This window comes from Vicugna pacos, chromosome 30 (assembly GCF_048564905.1).
Source record: "Vicugna pacos chromosome 30, VicPac4, whole genome shotgun sequence".
In the NCBI taxonomy this organism is placed as follows: Eukaryota; Metazoa; Chordata; class Mammalia; order Artiodactyla; family Camelidae; genus Vicugna; species Vicugna pacos.
In genome coordinates, this window is record NC_133016.1 from 29,734,539 (window position 1) to 29,748,763 (window position 14,225).

The 14,225-nt window shown below is 46.2% G+C and overlaps 1 protein-coding gene across 1 annotated transcript in view; it reads right to left on the reverse strand.

Annotated features, from left to right (window-relative positions):
- Positions 1-14,225, reverse strand: part of LOC140690345 (uncharacterized) — a 36,064-nt gene that overhangs the window by 9,748 nt on the left and 12,091 nt on the right. The window lies entirely within an intron of this gene.

Here is a 14,225-nt window from a genome sequence, read left to right on the forward strand (position 1 = left end):
GGAAGCACTGTTATCATCTTCCCCACACGCAGATAAGGTCACTGAGGTACAGAAACTAAACCTGCTCCAGATCACATCGGCATTAAAGGACGTCTGTATTTCTGCTGTTTTGCGATTGACAAAGGAATCTGAGATATCAATACAAGATAGACTGTTAAATAATCAAGTCTGTCAGCTCTTCACCTCAAAGAGCAGATACTATAAATTCCTGATGTAGGATGAGGCTGCCGCCACAAAATGACTCAGCTAGAAATTAATATCCAAGATGAAGCAGCGGATACACATAAATATTCATGACTGTCAACTCCTCTCACGGGTCTTGGCCCTTCACTGCCTGAATGGGGGTGAAATCCCCACCCGTGTCTGGGAGGGTAGCGCGGCTCTTCCAAGTCTCACCCAGGCTTCACAGGATGTTTCCCCCTACAGACTGTCCTAAATGATTAAAAAGCTCACAAGATTTTTACACCAGCCAAAACTGAAAGACATTTCTGCATATGGAGCACTTTCTCAGGCTTAAACCATTTTTGCCTACACTCAGCAAGGGGGAAAAAAGAAACATGACTCTGCAAAGTCTCTTAGCCTTACCACTCACAGGAGTTGAATGGTCTCAGCACAAGATGACCCTTCACATTACAGGATGAGAACAAAATAAAGCCGCCCCAACAACAAGCACTCCCAGAGACAGCGCTCAGCAGTCTTCTGCACACTCACGGTTGTGCAGCCCTCACCACCATCTATTTCCAGAACACTTCATCACCCCAATAGAACACCCCTGTCACTAGCAGTCACTCCACAACCCCCCTCCACCCAGCCCCTTGCAACCATCATCTGCTCTCTGCCACTGCATGAGCCAATTCTGGGCATTTCTAAGATCACTGAAATCAACAATATGTGGCTGTTTGTGTCTGGTTCCTTTCAGTTAACGTGTTGTTATCAAGGCTTTCCCATGTTGAAGTGGTATCAGCATGTCTCTTTTTTTTTGAAAATGTTAAACTTTATTAGAAGGTGGTAAATACTATCAAAAATAGTAGAGTGGGGTATAAGGGATGGGGTTTCAAAGGGAAAAGGCCGGGTTGAGCAGTCAGGGTGGACTACCCAGAGCAGATGGCTTTTTTCATATTCCCCTTTATTTATTTTTTCTTTTTAATTCACTCTTATGTCTGAATAATATTCCACTAAATGGAGATACTACATTTTGTTCTTTCATTCAGCAGCTATATATGGATGAGGTCCAGAAGAATGAGTGTAAGTGGTGGCTAGCAGGGATGGCATTTAAGCAAAGGGCAAGATGTGCTTTCAAAAAAAAAAAGTGAACAATCAGAGGCACAAGGAAATTCAGCGCGTTTCTGAGAAAGTGCATGGTTGCTTCAGTAGGACTGCCATGCAGGGCTGTGGGGGATAGTGACAGGAGACACAGTGAGGGAGTCACCTAAGAATATCCCCACTGCAAGCAGCTCAGACAATTCTCCTCCCTCATCCTGTATTTTAGAGACATTTTTGCTAGCTTTTCTCTTATTTCAAGTAACAGTACTTTAGTTACACATCTGATCATCTGCATCAGACCACATTAGCTCCAAGCCACAGAAAATCATTCACTGACCGGAGCAGCTCCAAGACATAACATTGATGGACCAGGGAGTCCTGCAGCATCCCATCCTGCAGGCACAAACCACACATGTTCCCTGGTGATGTCCGGAAAGTAAAATGCATGGAAATATCTCACTGCTGCTGCATGACATCTGCCCACAAATTGCCCCCAAATCATGCTGGCACAGCACTACTCAACCCTCGCACTACCCCCCAAAAAAAAAAAAAAAGAGAGAGAGAGAAAAGAAAAGAAAAGAGAAGAAAAGAAAAGAAAAGAAAATATAAGAAAAGAAAAGAATAAAGCTAAGAAAGCAAATTTAGGCTCTTCCATTGAAAACCAGCCACCATCACTGCCAGTATCTGAGCTGGAATGATCCTGACTTCAAAAACCACTGTGCAGTTACTATTCAAATGTGACAGACATATATGTATTTCACTTAGATGATATTACAATAGGATTTTTCTTTTCAAAATTTCCAGTTGCAACAATAGCACAAGAAAGTTTATGTTTCATTTTTTAAAAAAAATCAATTATTTTCCACTTTGTTAATTTTGAATCTATTATTATTTTATAAAGGGAGCTATGCTGCAGATTATAAACCAAATATCTGGCTTCTGCAAACAAGACCTATATGACTTCACTATTTCAGAGCAAGCTTTAATGATGCTTTCAAATTGGGGGCGCTCACTAACAGCTCTTTAAATACTGTCAAAGATGTGCTATTATGTAATGCAAAGGGTCTACCTACACATCAACTCAGAAACCAAAGAAACTACACGAAAGCCTTAGTTTATCATTTTAAAATATTCCTATTATTTTGAATATTAAATTTCTTAAAAGATAAGATATTTTTTGAGAAAGACATCAGTTGTATTAAATTTCCTCTCACCAAGAAAGCAATCTTTATCAAGAATTACTACCCCTATGAAAATCCAAAAGACAGGACGTTTCTAGCTAAGTTAACTTACAGATCTCAACACAAGCCTAAATCCTATCTGCTCTCACTTGAACGAGCCCAGCAAAGTCCTGGGCTACTCTGGAACTTAGCTCTTCTGTTCCATATGTTGGCAGAGCTAAGATCATCACACAAGGCAGGGAAGGAGAGAAGAGGTAAGTCCACCTGGCGGCCTCCATCTGTTTACTTCCAGCCACAAGGTGTCGCTAGAGCGACCCCGCTAACAAGCCCTCCACACAAGGAAACCCGGCATCCACTCTGCCCCTGCGGTCCCCAAGCAGTCCCGACGCCCCTCTCCCACTGGTGGCCTCCGAGCCTGTGAATGGTCTTCTAATGACCCTCCCAGTTGGTGACACCCTCCCCCTCTTCCCCGCTACACACACACACACACACACACACAGCCAAGGCAGCCTTCCCAAAGCACAAATTTGATTACATCTCCCCCACTTCAAACCCATCAGAGGCTCCCTGGTAGAGTTCTAGCCCCACCCCCGACCCTGCTTGTCCATCCTCACCTCAGTACCAGGTCCCCAGTGACCTCAGGGGCCCCGTGACCTGCTGCTACTTCCCACTAGCCTCCAGGCTCATTTTAACTGTTTGTCAAGGAAGTCTTCCTTCCCTCCAACCTCCGCACTTTGGATTAGGTGCCCTGCTGTGTTAATAAAACATTTTAATCTAAGTCAACTTCTGACACTGCTAAGCTCTCAAGAAGCAAGTACATTTTGCTTACTACTGTGGGTCCACCCCCTCTCCCCTAGACACTCAGAATTGCGTGTTTTGTGAATAAAAGAATGAAGGGGTGGGACTCAAAAGGACAGGCAGAGCTGCTCTCCTAAGGGTCACTTCCTGCTGACACCCTTCACTGCCTCTTCTGTGTCAGTTCTAGTAAAAACCAAGCTCCTCCAAAGCCCTCCACCCCTAGGCCCTCTCCAGTGTCCTTCAAAGCAGGGTCACCCACCACCCTGGACCACACAGGGCAGTCTCCCCGAGTCCCCACCCCACAAGCCTCCAGGCCTCTACCCGGGCTGCTCCTGCCACCTGAGTCACCCTCTTGATTCCTTCCCCTGGCTGACTCTTACTCTGTCCCCAGAACTGAATGTAGAGCCAATTTCTTCCAGGAAGTCCTCCCTGATGATGTCCTTTAGCTCTTGGCTGGGCTCCATCTACAGCAGCACTGCTTGGCGACCAACTGGTATTTGTCCACCTGCTCTTATGAGACCATGACCTCTTGGAGGCCACGTGGGAAAAAGGAGTGAGGTGACAAGAGGGGTGGGAAGAGCAAACAGGAAAGTCGCAGCTCAAGTCCCAAATTCAAGGATTCTGTCTCAGATAAAAAGAATAAACTGTTTCATACGTGTGTCATTTGGCTATGATTTTTGTGGCTCATGGAAAACAAGAGCTTGGTGTTCAAGCCTGAAATCCAAGTTACATGCAAAGAAATGTATATATTCATATCCAAAGGAAACCAGAGCTGCTCAACAACACTTTGCAGTTAAAATCCAAAGGAACTTTGATAAAGGCAATCTCCCTCTCTCTCTTTATTTTTATTTATTTATTTTTTTTGGTATCATATAGTTTTAGAAGTATTTGTATAACTAAGTGATGGCTACAGCCTATGATTCTGCACTGGAGTGTTTGGGGCTAAGGAAGCCCAGATTACATGCACTGTGTAAATGCAATCACACCAACACAATGACAGGCGCCCTAGTGGCTGAGCTGAAGTTCCAAAGCAGAGAACCTTATGTTGGAAGACAGCTCTCAGTAGAAAGTAAGAAATGTAATGTTCTGTACTCAATTTCATTAGCTTTATGAGCCATTAACAGATAGTATGTCTTGTCTAATGAAACCCCAAAATATATTGTCATCTTCGATTTTCTCCATCTGACTGTTTTATGCTAAATTTGGATATCAAACCCTCACTCCATACGGAAAGCTCAGGCCTTAGCTGCAGCACAGTTACATCCCGTGGAAGAAAGCCGATCAAGGGAGAACAGGAGAGTTTCCCTTCAGAAGCTGCTAAGTGTGGTTTTGCACCTGTATGTCATTTACAACCACGCCATCGTCAAAGGAGTAAGACCTTACATCTGTGGGGCAAAAAGCACTGCGGTGGTTCCGAACCATGAAAGAACACTGAGCTTTGTGCAACAGTCCTGAGGCACTTAAAGCGTACTTTCTCTGAAAGGCTCCGAAACTGACTCACTTCACCATTTCAGGTACAACCGGAATTAGTAGAGAGAACATGCCCTTGAAGTCTGACAAGGCCCTGCTGGAATCCTGCTACAGCATTTACTAGCTGCTAAATGAACCAATTCCTTAAACCTCTGAGGAGGCTTCCCAATCTTCAAAACGGGGCTGCCACCGCCCACTTGGGAGGCATGGATGTGAATGCAACACGCAAGTAGGGCGGCCGACTGGTACGTGACACGGGGCCTGGCTAGTTTCCCTCCGCTGCCCTTCTCCCCCTTTAAACTTGCACTGTTCCCCCTGGTAAGGGTGAAGCCCCAGGAACAGACTGCCCGATTCTTCTGTATATCCCCGGATACATACCTTACCCTTAGGAGGTCAGAAAAACAACTGCCTCCTCCCCAGTCACTATCAATATTCTTAAGAGTCTGGGTTTTTTTAACTCTATGTTTCAGGGAGACTATTCAAGAATTGTTCAACCACCGTTCTCCAGGTTGGCTCCTCTCCCAACGCCCATCCCTTCTTACCTCAAATCTTCTGTCTGATTGCCTTTTGTTCGTGGGAAAGAGAGTCCGCTAGGGTGCGGACTCCCTAGGCCTCCCTCCCTTCATCACAGGAGAGTGTGACTACATTCTCCCAACTCCCCACTCCGACTCCAGCTTCTGAGGAGTTTCCCCTTCTGGACCCTGCAGCTTCTGGATCGTCCCAAGACGCGCACACGTGGCCAAAACCCTCTCTTCAGATTTCTTCCTGTGTGGCCCTGCCCACCCCCCAGAACCTTAAGGATAAATGCCATTGCTCTGAAAATCACAAACGCCGCTGACTGACACACCAAAGCTGCATGGTCCGGGCTTTCCTCCAAACCAGGCACAGCCCTGCCCCCCCTCAGACACAGTCTGCACCTCTTGAGATGAGCTGATCCACTTGCACGGCTGTGAACACCAGCTAAGAATGACGAATCCCAATGTGTATCTCTAGTCCGGCTCCTTCACCTGAGCCCCAGGCTCATAGACACGAGTGCCTCTTGGAAGTCCTAACTTGGATGACAAATGGCATCTTAAAAATGCCATATGTCAAAAAAAAAGGCCTTATGTCCACCATTTACTCTAGACTTCGATTCCTGGCAGGTACCTCCCAGGCTCCCCATTTTAGTAACAGCCCCAGCACCCACCTAGGTGTTTGAGGTCACATTCAATTTCCACTGTTCCCTCCACCTGGCCCTGCCCTGGAATCAGTCTTGTTATTTCTGTCGCTAAGCCAGTCTCAAGTCTGGTTCTGCAGGGAGCACGATGGAAACCCACAAGCTCACAGCAAGGTGCACTGAGTCACAGTCCTCCGAAGGGAGTTCCCTGGAGGGGGAGGCATCTCCTGCTGCCAGTCACCTCAGAAGGCACTGGATTCTCACAAAGAAGGACCAGAAGAAGGGACTCAAGGATCTCCCGTGATCTGAGGTTTGAAGGGCCCGAGGTCTGGGGGAGCTCCTAGTTAGCTGACACTCCTGTCAGTGAGCAGATGAGGATGGTAGGAACCCAGGCAAGTCTGTTCTCGCTCCGACCCCTTTTCTCTCGGGAGCCACGGGAAAGGCCAGTTTCCAGGGCACAGACCGGCCATCACAGATCCCAGCCTGCATTTGCCAACCCAGACAGCCTAGACTCCTACTTGCGACTCTTACTTCTGTTCTGTTCCCCCCCAGAATGTGATGGACTCTTTCAGAAAGTCTGGACTGTCTCAAGCGAGACCAAGTCAGTGAAGGATGAAGTGTCCACATTTGGACCAGAGCATGAAAGGAGAAACAAGGCCTCATGTCCAGCATGACGGTGGTGGCCAAGCCCTTTCCCTGGGTGAGATGAACCAGGGTCGGGGTGAGAATGCAAGGTCCCTTCACGGCTGACAGGGGTGTTGGAGACTCACTACCGCAAAATAACCACACGGCCGTCAGTGGTGGACATCAGCTGCAACAGACACAGAGTCAGCTATTTACTGCCAAAAAGGGGTAAAAATAAAGGCCGGTGCAGGGAGGCCTGCACGGCTGCTGAGGCAAACCACAGACCTGGCTCTGAATGCCCACTGGCTGAAGCAGAGAGGAAGCTACGGTCCCCTTTAGCGGTCCCTGTGTCCACCAGATCCAAGTGAACCAGTTACTTAGGACAAGGCAATGTTTTCCTGATACTTAGAAAAACCAGCCTCATAAAGGGAACAAAAGAGTGGCATGGTTTTAGGCCCGCTCCTGCCCCTCTATGAATGCAAAGTAAAGTAAATGGCACTGGGAAGGTGAATGCAAAAAAAAACCAAAAAACAAAAAACCGGTGACTGCTTCCTCCAACAGCGTCCCCTGCAGCTGCTCACCCCCGAGCCGGCCACTTCCTCACCAGTGACCGCCGGCCAGGAAGCGCCGTCACGCACGTCACACAGCGACAGCCAGGAACCTCGTGCCGAGCACGTTTGTGTAAAAGCCAGAATCAAGCAAGGTGCTGCAGAATTTGACTTTCCAAGTTTAAATACTCCATGAAAAACATCCCTCAGCAGCCGCCTAAATCAATTTGCATCTCACTTCTTCAAAACAAATAAACAAAATTAGTAAGAGAGCATTTGTTACCAAATATAAGGACGAACTAACAGGTTCCTCAAAGCAAGGACTTTAACAGATATCAAACTCCAGTGGGTGATGTGCTAACATAGCAAAAATTCCAAAAAAGTAGAAAATAAGATGACTAGGATAATATACGAATCATGGCAACTGTTAAGTTTTTGCTTTTTATAGCGATGGAGACGGCACAGAGGGCGATCTGGCTATTCCAATGCAGGGTGTGCACAGCCCACATTTTCAGACCGAACAACATGCTCACGGGGTGGTATAAGGGAAAAAGGAAAATAGAAAAAGGAATAGAGGAACAGCCAAAATTAGAAACACACGAGAACAAAAATGACTTTGACAGCATTTACAAGAAATTACGTCAGTGTGATGAGGACAGGGACGCAGGGACGGTGAGACCCACCCTCACCTCCTGATCCAGGGAAGGCAGGGGCCTGAGGGGAGCGATGCTGCCGGGGGACCCCAACGTGGTCAGCGCCCCAAACCAAAACTTCACCTAGATGCGTGTAGACAGCTTTTGAGCTACAAAATGTGGTCGCATTTCAAGCTGGACAACTTTACTCACTCCCACCAAGAGGAACAGGGGAGAATTAGGTTCTGCTCCTGAACCAAAGCATTGTTTAAAAAATTAATGACTGTGTAATAGTAAAAGCAACAATGGAGTAAAAGTCACTGGCGGAGAACGTGCTTGACCCGAGCTCATTGGCCACGTTATCTCACTGACGTTCAGATGCTGGCTGAGCCCTTATGGTACCAGAACAGACAGACCCACCAGGAGGGAGGTTTAATGCGCTGCTGTATTTTGATGCCGGCAGCCATGCCTGGTACACAAGGTTCTGGGTAAACAATGGTGACAGTGTCAACCACTATGGGCTAAGCACACATCCAGCTACTCCGCCAAATCCCAAGGGCAGACTTCAAAAGGCAAAAACAAGCTGGCATTCTCTGTTGGCTCTGCAGAATCAGAGCCAAGCAGTTGCTGAGCAAAAATGTCACCAGTGCCTCCTATGACAAAATAGGAGGCACTGGCGTGGGGCTGGGGCAGGGCTCCAGGCTTCCACTGATCAACCACCAGTCTGTCCAGGGGGTGAAGGAGGTCCCTGCTTTCATTGCACCGATACACCTACCTTGAATGACGCCTTAGGACTCAACAGGAGGTGACAGGTGAGGTGAACGGAGCCAGCCTTGGTGTAGCACGGTTCTGGCAGCTATGCCCTCAGCAGTGCCCAGTTTCCTAAACCTGACACCTCATCTCCAAGGAGCAGAAGTGTAGTGTGGGCATGTAGATCACAGGGCCCTGTGAGGACAAGTACAGATCATGGCCACGACATGCCTCTCCCCTTCCTTAAGCCATAGAGGAATGTCCGGGGAGGAAGTGAAAATTATTCCAGAGCTTGACAGGCACCACACACAGGTGGGACACGGATCCCCTGTGTCTGTCATTCACAGGACTGGTGTGGATTTTCTTTTTATCAATTCTCTGGCATCTTCTCCTCCATCTTACCAAGAACAAGAAAGTAGAATCTGACCTTAGAATCACAGAGAATCACAGAGCCCCTCCTGCACAGCGGGCCCGGCAGCACGTACCATGTCCTCCGACCGTCACCTGTGGGACCGCCATGAGCGCTCTCCAGACTCAAGGCCCGAGGCCGTAGGCCGGGGGGACACAGCTCACCTCACTCTCCCCAGTAAAGGGGGACCACCTCTCGGCAAAGACGTCTCACCCTCTTCTGCCCGAGGGACAGCTTGAAAGATACACAGGGAAACATAGTAGAGGGTGAGGGGTTAGGCAGCCCAGAAGTGACCGTCTGCACTTCCAAGGCAGAGTGGGGCCTTTGACCTAATCACAGGGACAAAGTGAGGACGAATTTTTCCCTGCTGTGTCCCATACATTGACATGCCTTTCCCTGCGTAAGGAGCTAATTCGGAAGCCCCTGGCAGTGTTTCTGATGCCCTAACTTGGCATGGTGGCTGTCAGGCAGGGGAGAGGGCCTGAGCCGTGCTGGTGCTGGGCCTGGGAGGCAGGAGACATCGGCTCCACCCTGAGCTCAACCAGCACCTCGTTCTGCGTCTCGGGATTCAGAGTCTCATTTATAAGCAAAGGGATGAAACTGTCCCAGGACAGGCTGTCCAACAGGAATGAAATGAGAGTCATGTAAATAATGTTTCTCAGTTGCCACGTTTAAAATGTAACAACAAAAAAAAAAACCAAGTAACTGATTTTAAGAACAGACCTTACTTATTCTACTGTATGTAAAATACTATCATTTTGACGTGTAATCAATATAGAAAGTAACAAGATAGTTTATATTCTTTTTACTAGACAAGTTTCAGCGTCTGATGTGCATTTGACCTACAGCACATCTCAGCTCAGACCGGCCTCCTCCCCAGCACTACTAACAACAGTAGCTGTGGCTACTCTATTGGACAGCAACTCCAGGGGTCCCCCCAAGTGTCCTGGCTGAAAGAGGGGAGTAAGTGTCCACACTAACCCTAAAAGGATCTCTCTGAAACAAAGGCGGATTTAGTTTTAAACGTCTGAAAACCGGCGGGCTACACCTCCTTCCCGCCTTGGCTACAAGAAAGCCCTCCTCCTTGATGATCCCATTCTGGATGTAGGGAAGCAATCTGTCACACAGCCAGGGTGGCCCGGCCTTCAGGTTGACTTGCCTGCTGTCTGTGTCCAGTCCCACGAAGTCCTCCTTCTCAAATAGGATGTAGAGGAGGGGGGTCTTCTCCCCAGAATTTTCGGGGTCCCCATCCAGCCACTTGGACTTGGGCAAGATGAAGAGTGACTCAGTGAAGTCGTCGATCCTCTTCTCCACCACCCTGCAGTCCTCGTAGATTGAAGGCCACGTCGGTGTGCGGCTGCTCGGCCACCTCCCCATACAGCACAAAGACAAAGAGCTGAGAGTCGTAGAGCGTGGTGCCATACAGCTCCTCTGTGCGTGGAGCTTCTAGAAGGTCTTGGCCAAGAGGCAGTCAGTAATGGTGACAAGGCCCATGACATTGCGGTGGGTCTGGAAGTCACTCCATCCATTCTCGGGCGCATAGAGATACCTATAGTAGATACAGAGTGCCCACTGGGAGCCGCACGGTCTGATCTGGCTCACCAAGGAGATTCCATTATAGATGCAAAAGAAATTCTCTAAGATGATCCCCACGGGTTGGACCACAATCGGGAGAGTCTGGTGGTCCTCAGCGCACTGCATGTAGTCAGGGGCGTTCATGTTGCAGGCGCTGCCGAGAAGGGAGGGTAAATCGATGTACATACTGTGCTGTGGGCTGCGGGCCTCACTGGGATGCGGCGACCTGGTGTGCACCAGCCAGAAGGCAAGGGAAGTCCAAGCAAATCGGGGATAAGTTTGTCCTCAGCGTCTGCACATGGCTACTGAAGCTCAGATCACATTACCCAGCTTTTGGTCTAGGCTTCCATCCCCTGCAGAAAAGGATCATTTCTTGTTTTCTGTTTCCAAGCACCTAGGCAGGCCCTGATGCAAAGTCGGTGCTCAAAACTGCTGAATAAATGAATGAATAAAGGAACTGCTTCCCCACCCCTCAGCAGGATATAATGCAAAGAACCATAGTAGGATCAAAATATCTGGATTTCAACGCCAATTTATTTGAACTCCTAAGGTGCAGAATAATGGGTAAGAAAACTTGCTTTGGGGAGGAGGGTACAGTTCAGTGGTAGAGCACGTGCTTAGCATGTTCAAGGACCTAGGCTCAATCCTCAGTACCTCATTTTAGAAAAATGAAACAAATAAATAAACTTAATTAACCCCCTCAAAAAATATTTTCTCCATTCAAAATTCAAAAAAAAACCACCTTGCAATTGACACAACATTGTAAACTTGACTATACTTCAATTAAAAAAAAAACTACTTGCCTTACAAGAATATATCTGGATTATGGAAGTTTGCAAATGTAAAATGCCTAGGGTACCATTTGCATAAGAAGAAGGAACTGTACAAATGTACTATCCCTCATTTATGAGCTATTTTTCCTTTGGGGAGATTATAACCTCTCAGAGATATTTTTCTCATATTAAAAAAAAAAAAAAAAGAAAACATTACCTGATTCTCCATACTGCTGAAGAATCAGATAACCCTATGAAAGCATCTGACCCACAGAGTTTATTCAATAAATGTTTGTTGAATGAATGAATAAACAAGCAAAGTGAATGCTGCTCCCTGCCACAGACCATCATAATGGTACTGCTTGGAAATGCCATGCCCACGTTCCACCCAAATCTTCACTAACCACGTGGGTGACCTGGGCAGACCTGTGTGCTTCTCTCAACACCAGTTTATTCATAAATAGAAGTGAGGGCAATAACACAAACCTAAAAGGGTTAGTGAGTCACGAATGAATAGTACCCCAACTTTGCAAGATGGAACTATTAAAGAAAATTGGGCAAAGAGTCCATAGGCCCTCTCCATATTATCTCTTACAACTACATGGGAATCTACATTACATCTAAAAATAAAAAGTCTATTATTTTAAAGAGGCTATTGAGTTTAAATCAGCTCACCATCTCAAATAAGGAACACACAGTACAAATAAGAGAATGCGCAGCCCATGAGATGCACTCAGTAAATATTCCCACTGAACCCACTGGTCCCTCCAAATTCAGAGCATGAGGATGTGTCCTCGTGGCCAGAGGCCACTGCACCTGAAGCTAAAAAAGCTAATGGTCCCCACTTTCAAAAGCCCCTGCCACCAACCTAGGTCTAATTTTGTATTTGTAATTTTTTTTCTTTTTATAAAATAGAAATCCCCAATTGCATAGCCTTCAGGTCACCAAAACCTGACCACAGAGATCATGATGGCAACCCTCCTTGGTGAAACAATAAAATGAAAAGCCATTTCCACAAGACCTGTGTGTAAATCTACTAGGGAACTTCATCCTGGACTGAGAGGAAGAGGACTGGGGAGGAGGGGGCAATCTGAGGCACACAGACCCATGGGCCACCTGTCCCACGATGGACATTACACTCAACCCTCACCCTCCAGGAACTTCAAAATACACACAGACAGAGTGATGTGGACAATATATATGTATTTTTAAAGAAATTCCGACTCTCTAGCAGGTCTTGTATCTACCGAGACACAAATGGCTTATGTGTATAATGTTTCACAAAAGCCTTAAAACATTACCACCCCAACTTGACACATTAAGAAACTAGGGATAGAGGTTTATCACATTGTGCAAGATTAGAGAGATGCCACATCAGACACTGTATTTAAACCCAAGCCTTTGCTCCAGTGCTCACACAAGAAAGTGTGACATACTGCCCCTTTCCTGCCCTCTCCCTGCAATAAATCTCTGAAGAGTCTTTTCTGTGCCACGTGGAATCACAATCACATCAATTTACCACAAAGAGCTATGTGACTCCTTGGAGGACGTGTCAAAATCTAAAGGGTTGTGATGGGAGGAGAGATTTGAATTTTCTGTTTCTCAAAGGAAACATGGCTTTAAAAGAAACTGAAAAGCACTTATCTAGTCTAAGCCCTCATTGTGTAGAGAAGGAAATGGAGGCTCAGAAGAGATGAGGAAAGGGACTTATTAACAAATATTGCCTCAGTGCAGCACCAAGCCAGCCCTGGGCCCTTCTGGGGGAGTACCTGGAAGGCCCAGGAAAATGATTGTTAGAAAAAGGAAAGAGAAGAAGCATACAAGGCCCTGTCTCTACACCACCATACCATGAAGTTCCACCAAATTATCCAGTATTGGGTGCAGCCAAAATTTAGGTGGGCTAAAGAGGTTATAGAAACCTGGAAGTCTCAACCATAGTGGAAATTCCAACATTTACTGTTTTTTTCCAAGTTCAAGCATCAGTTCAGTGGGCGCTCCATACGAGGGACTACACGAGGCCTGGAGTTCTCCCAAATACAGATCTCTATTATCACGTGTGCAAACCACACACAGGCCCACCAGAAGAAAAACGCCCACACATAAGATGGAACTACTGAAACAGAAAAGAGCCAACCAGCATATATTGCTAGCAAAAACGGTGCTGCTAGAAATAGACTCATGGACATAGAAAGCAAACTGTTGTTAGCAGGCAGGAAAGGGAGGATTAACAGATACACATTAATAAATATAAAATAAATGACAAGGACCTACTATATAGCACAGGGTACTATTTTCAATTTCTTGTAATGAGTTGTACTAGAAACAATCTGAAAAACATTTATATACATATGCATAAGCTTATAACTGAATCTCTGCTGTACATCTGAAGCTAACATGGTAAATTTACAACACTTCAATAAAAAATAATTTTATATAATAAGTAAAAATAAAAGCAACGCCATAAAAAAAAAAGTAAAAGAACACGGTAATCCCCTTAGCTGTAGGTGGTGGAGAACTCTGCAAGCACCAAGTCCACTCGAATACTCCAGCACTGGCGGTCTCTCATTCTAACCATCAGAGAATCACTTGGCTTCTACGAGGTTACTTTTCTCTTCAGTGAAAGGCTACAGTTCCATCTAATGATGTATTGAATCTCATCATTCACAAACCCAAGAATTAATGAGGATTTCCCATAGGCCTGGCTCTGGACAGATGAAAAGATAGGGTCCCAGATATATTCATGTGTAGAAGAAGTTTATGCCATAAAGACATTAATTCTTCCTGCTTTGATAGACAGATTCATTGCAATTCTGATTAGAATTCCTCCCAGATATTTCATGGAATGTAACAAGTTAATTTATGGTCAGGAACAGCCAAGAAACTTCTTTAGAACCACCACTGGGAAGGGGTGGATAGGTCATGCATTTCAACTGGTCTTTCTGATGTGATGAAAACGTTCTGGAATAATAATGGTTGCACAAATGTGAATATGCTAAAAGCTGCTGAATTGTAACATTCAAGTGGGTGGACTTCATGGTGTGTGAAC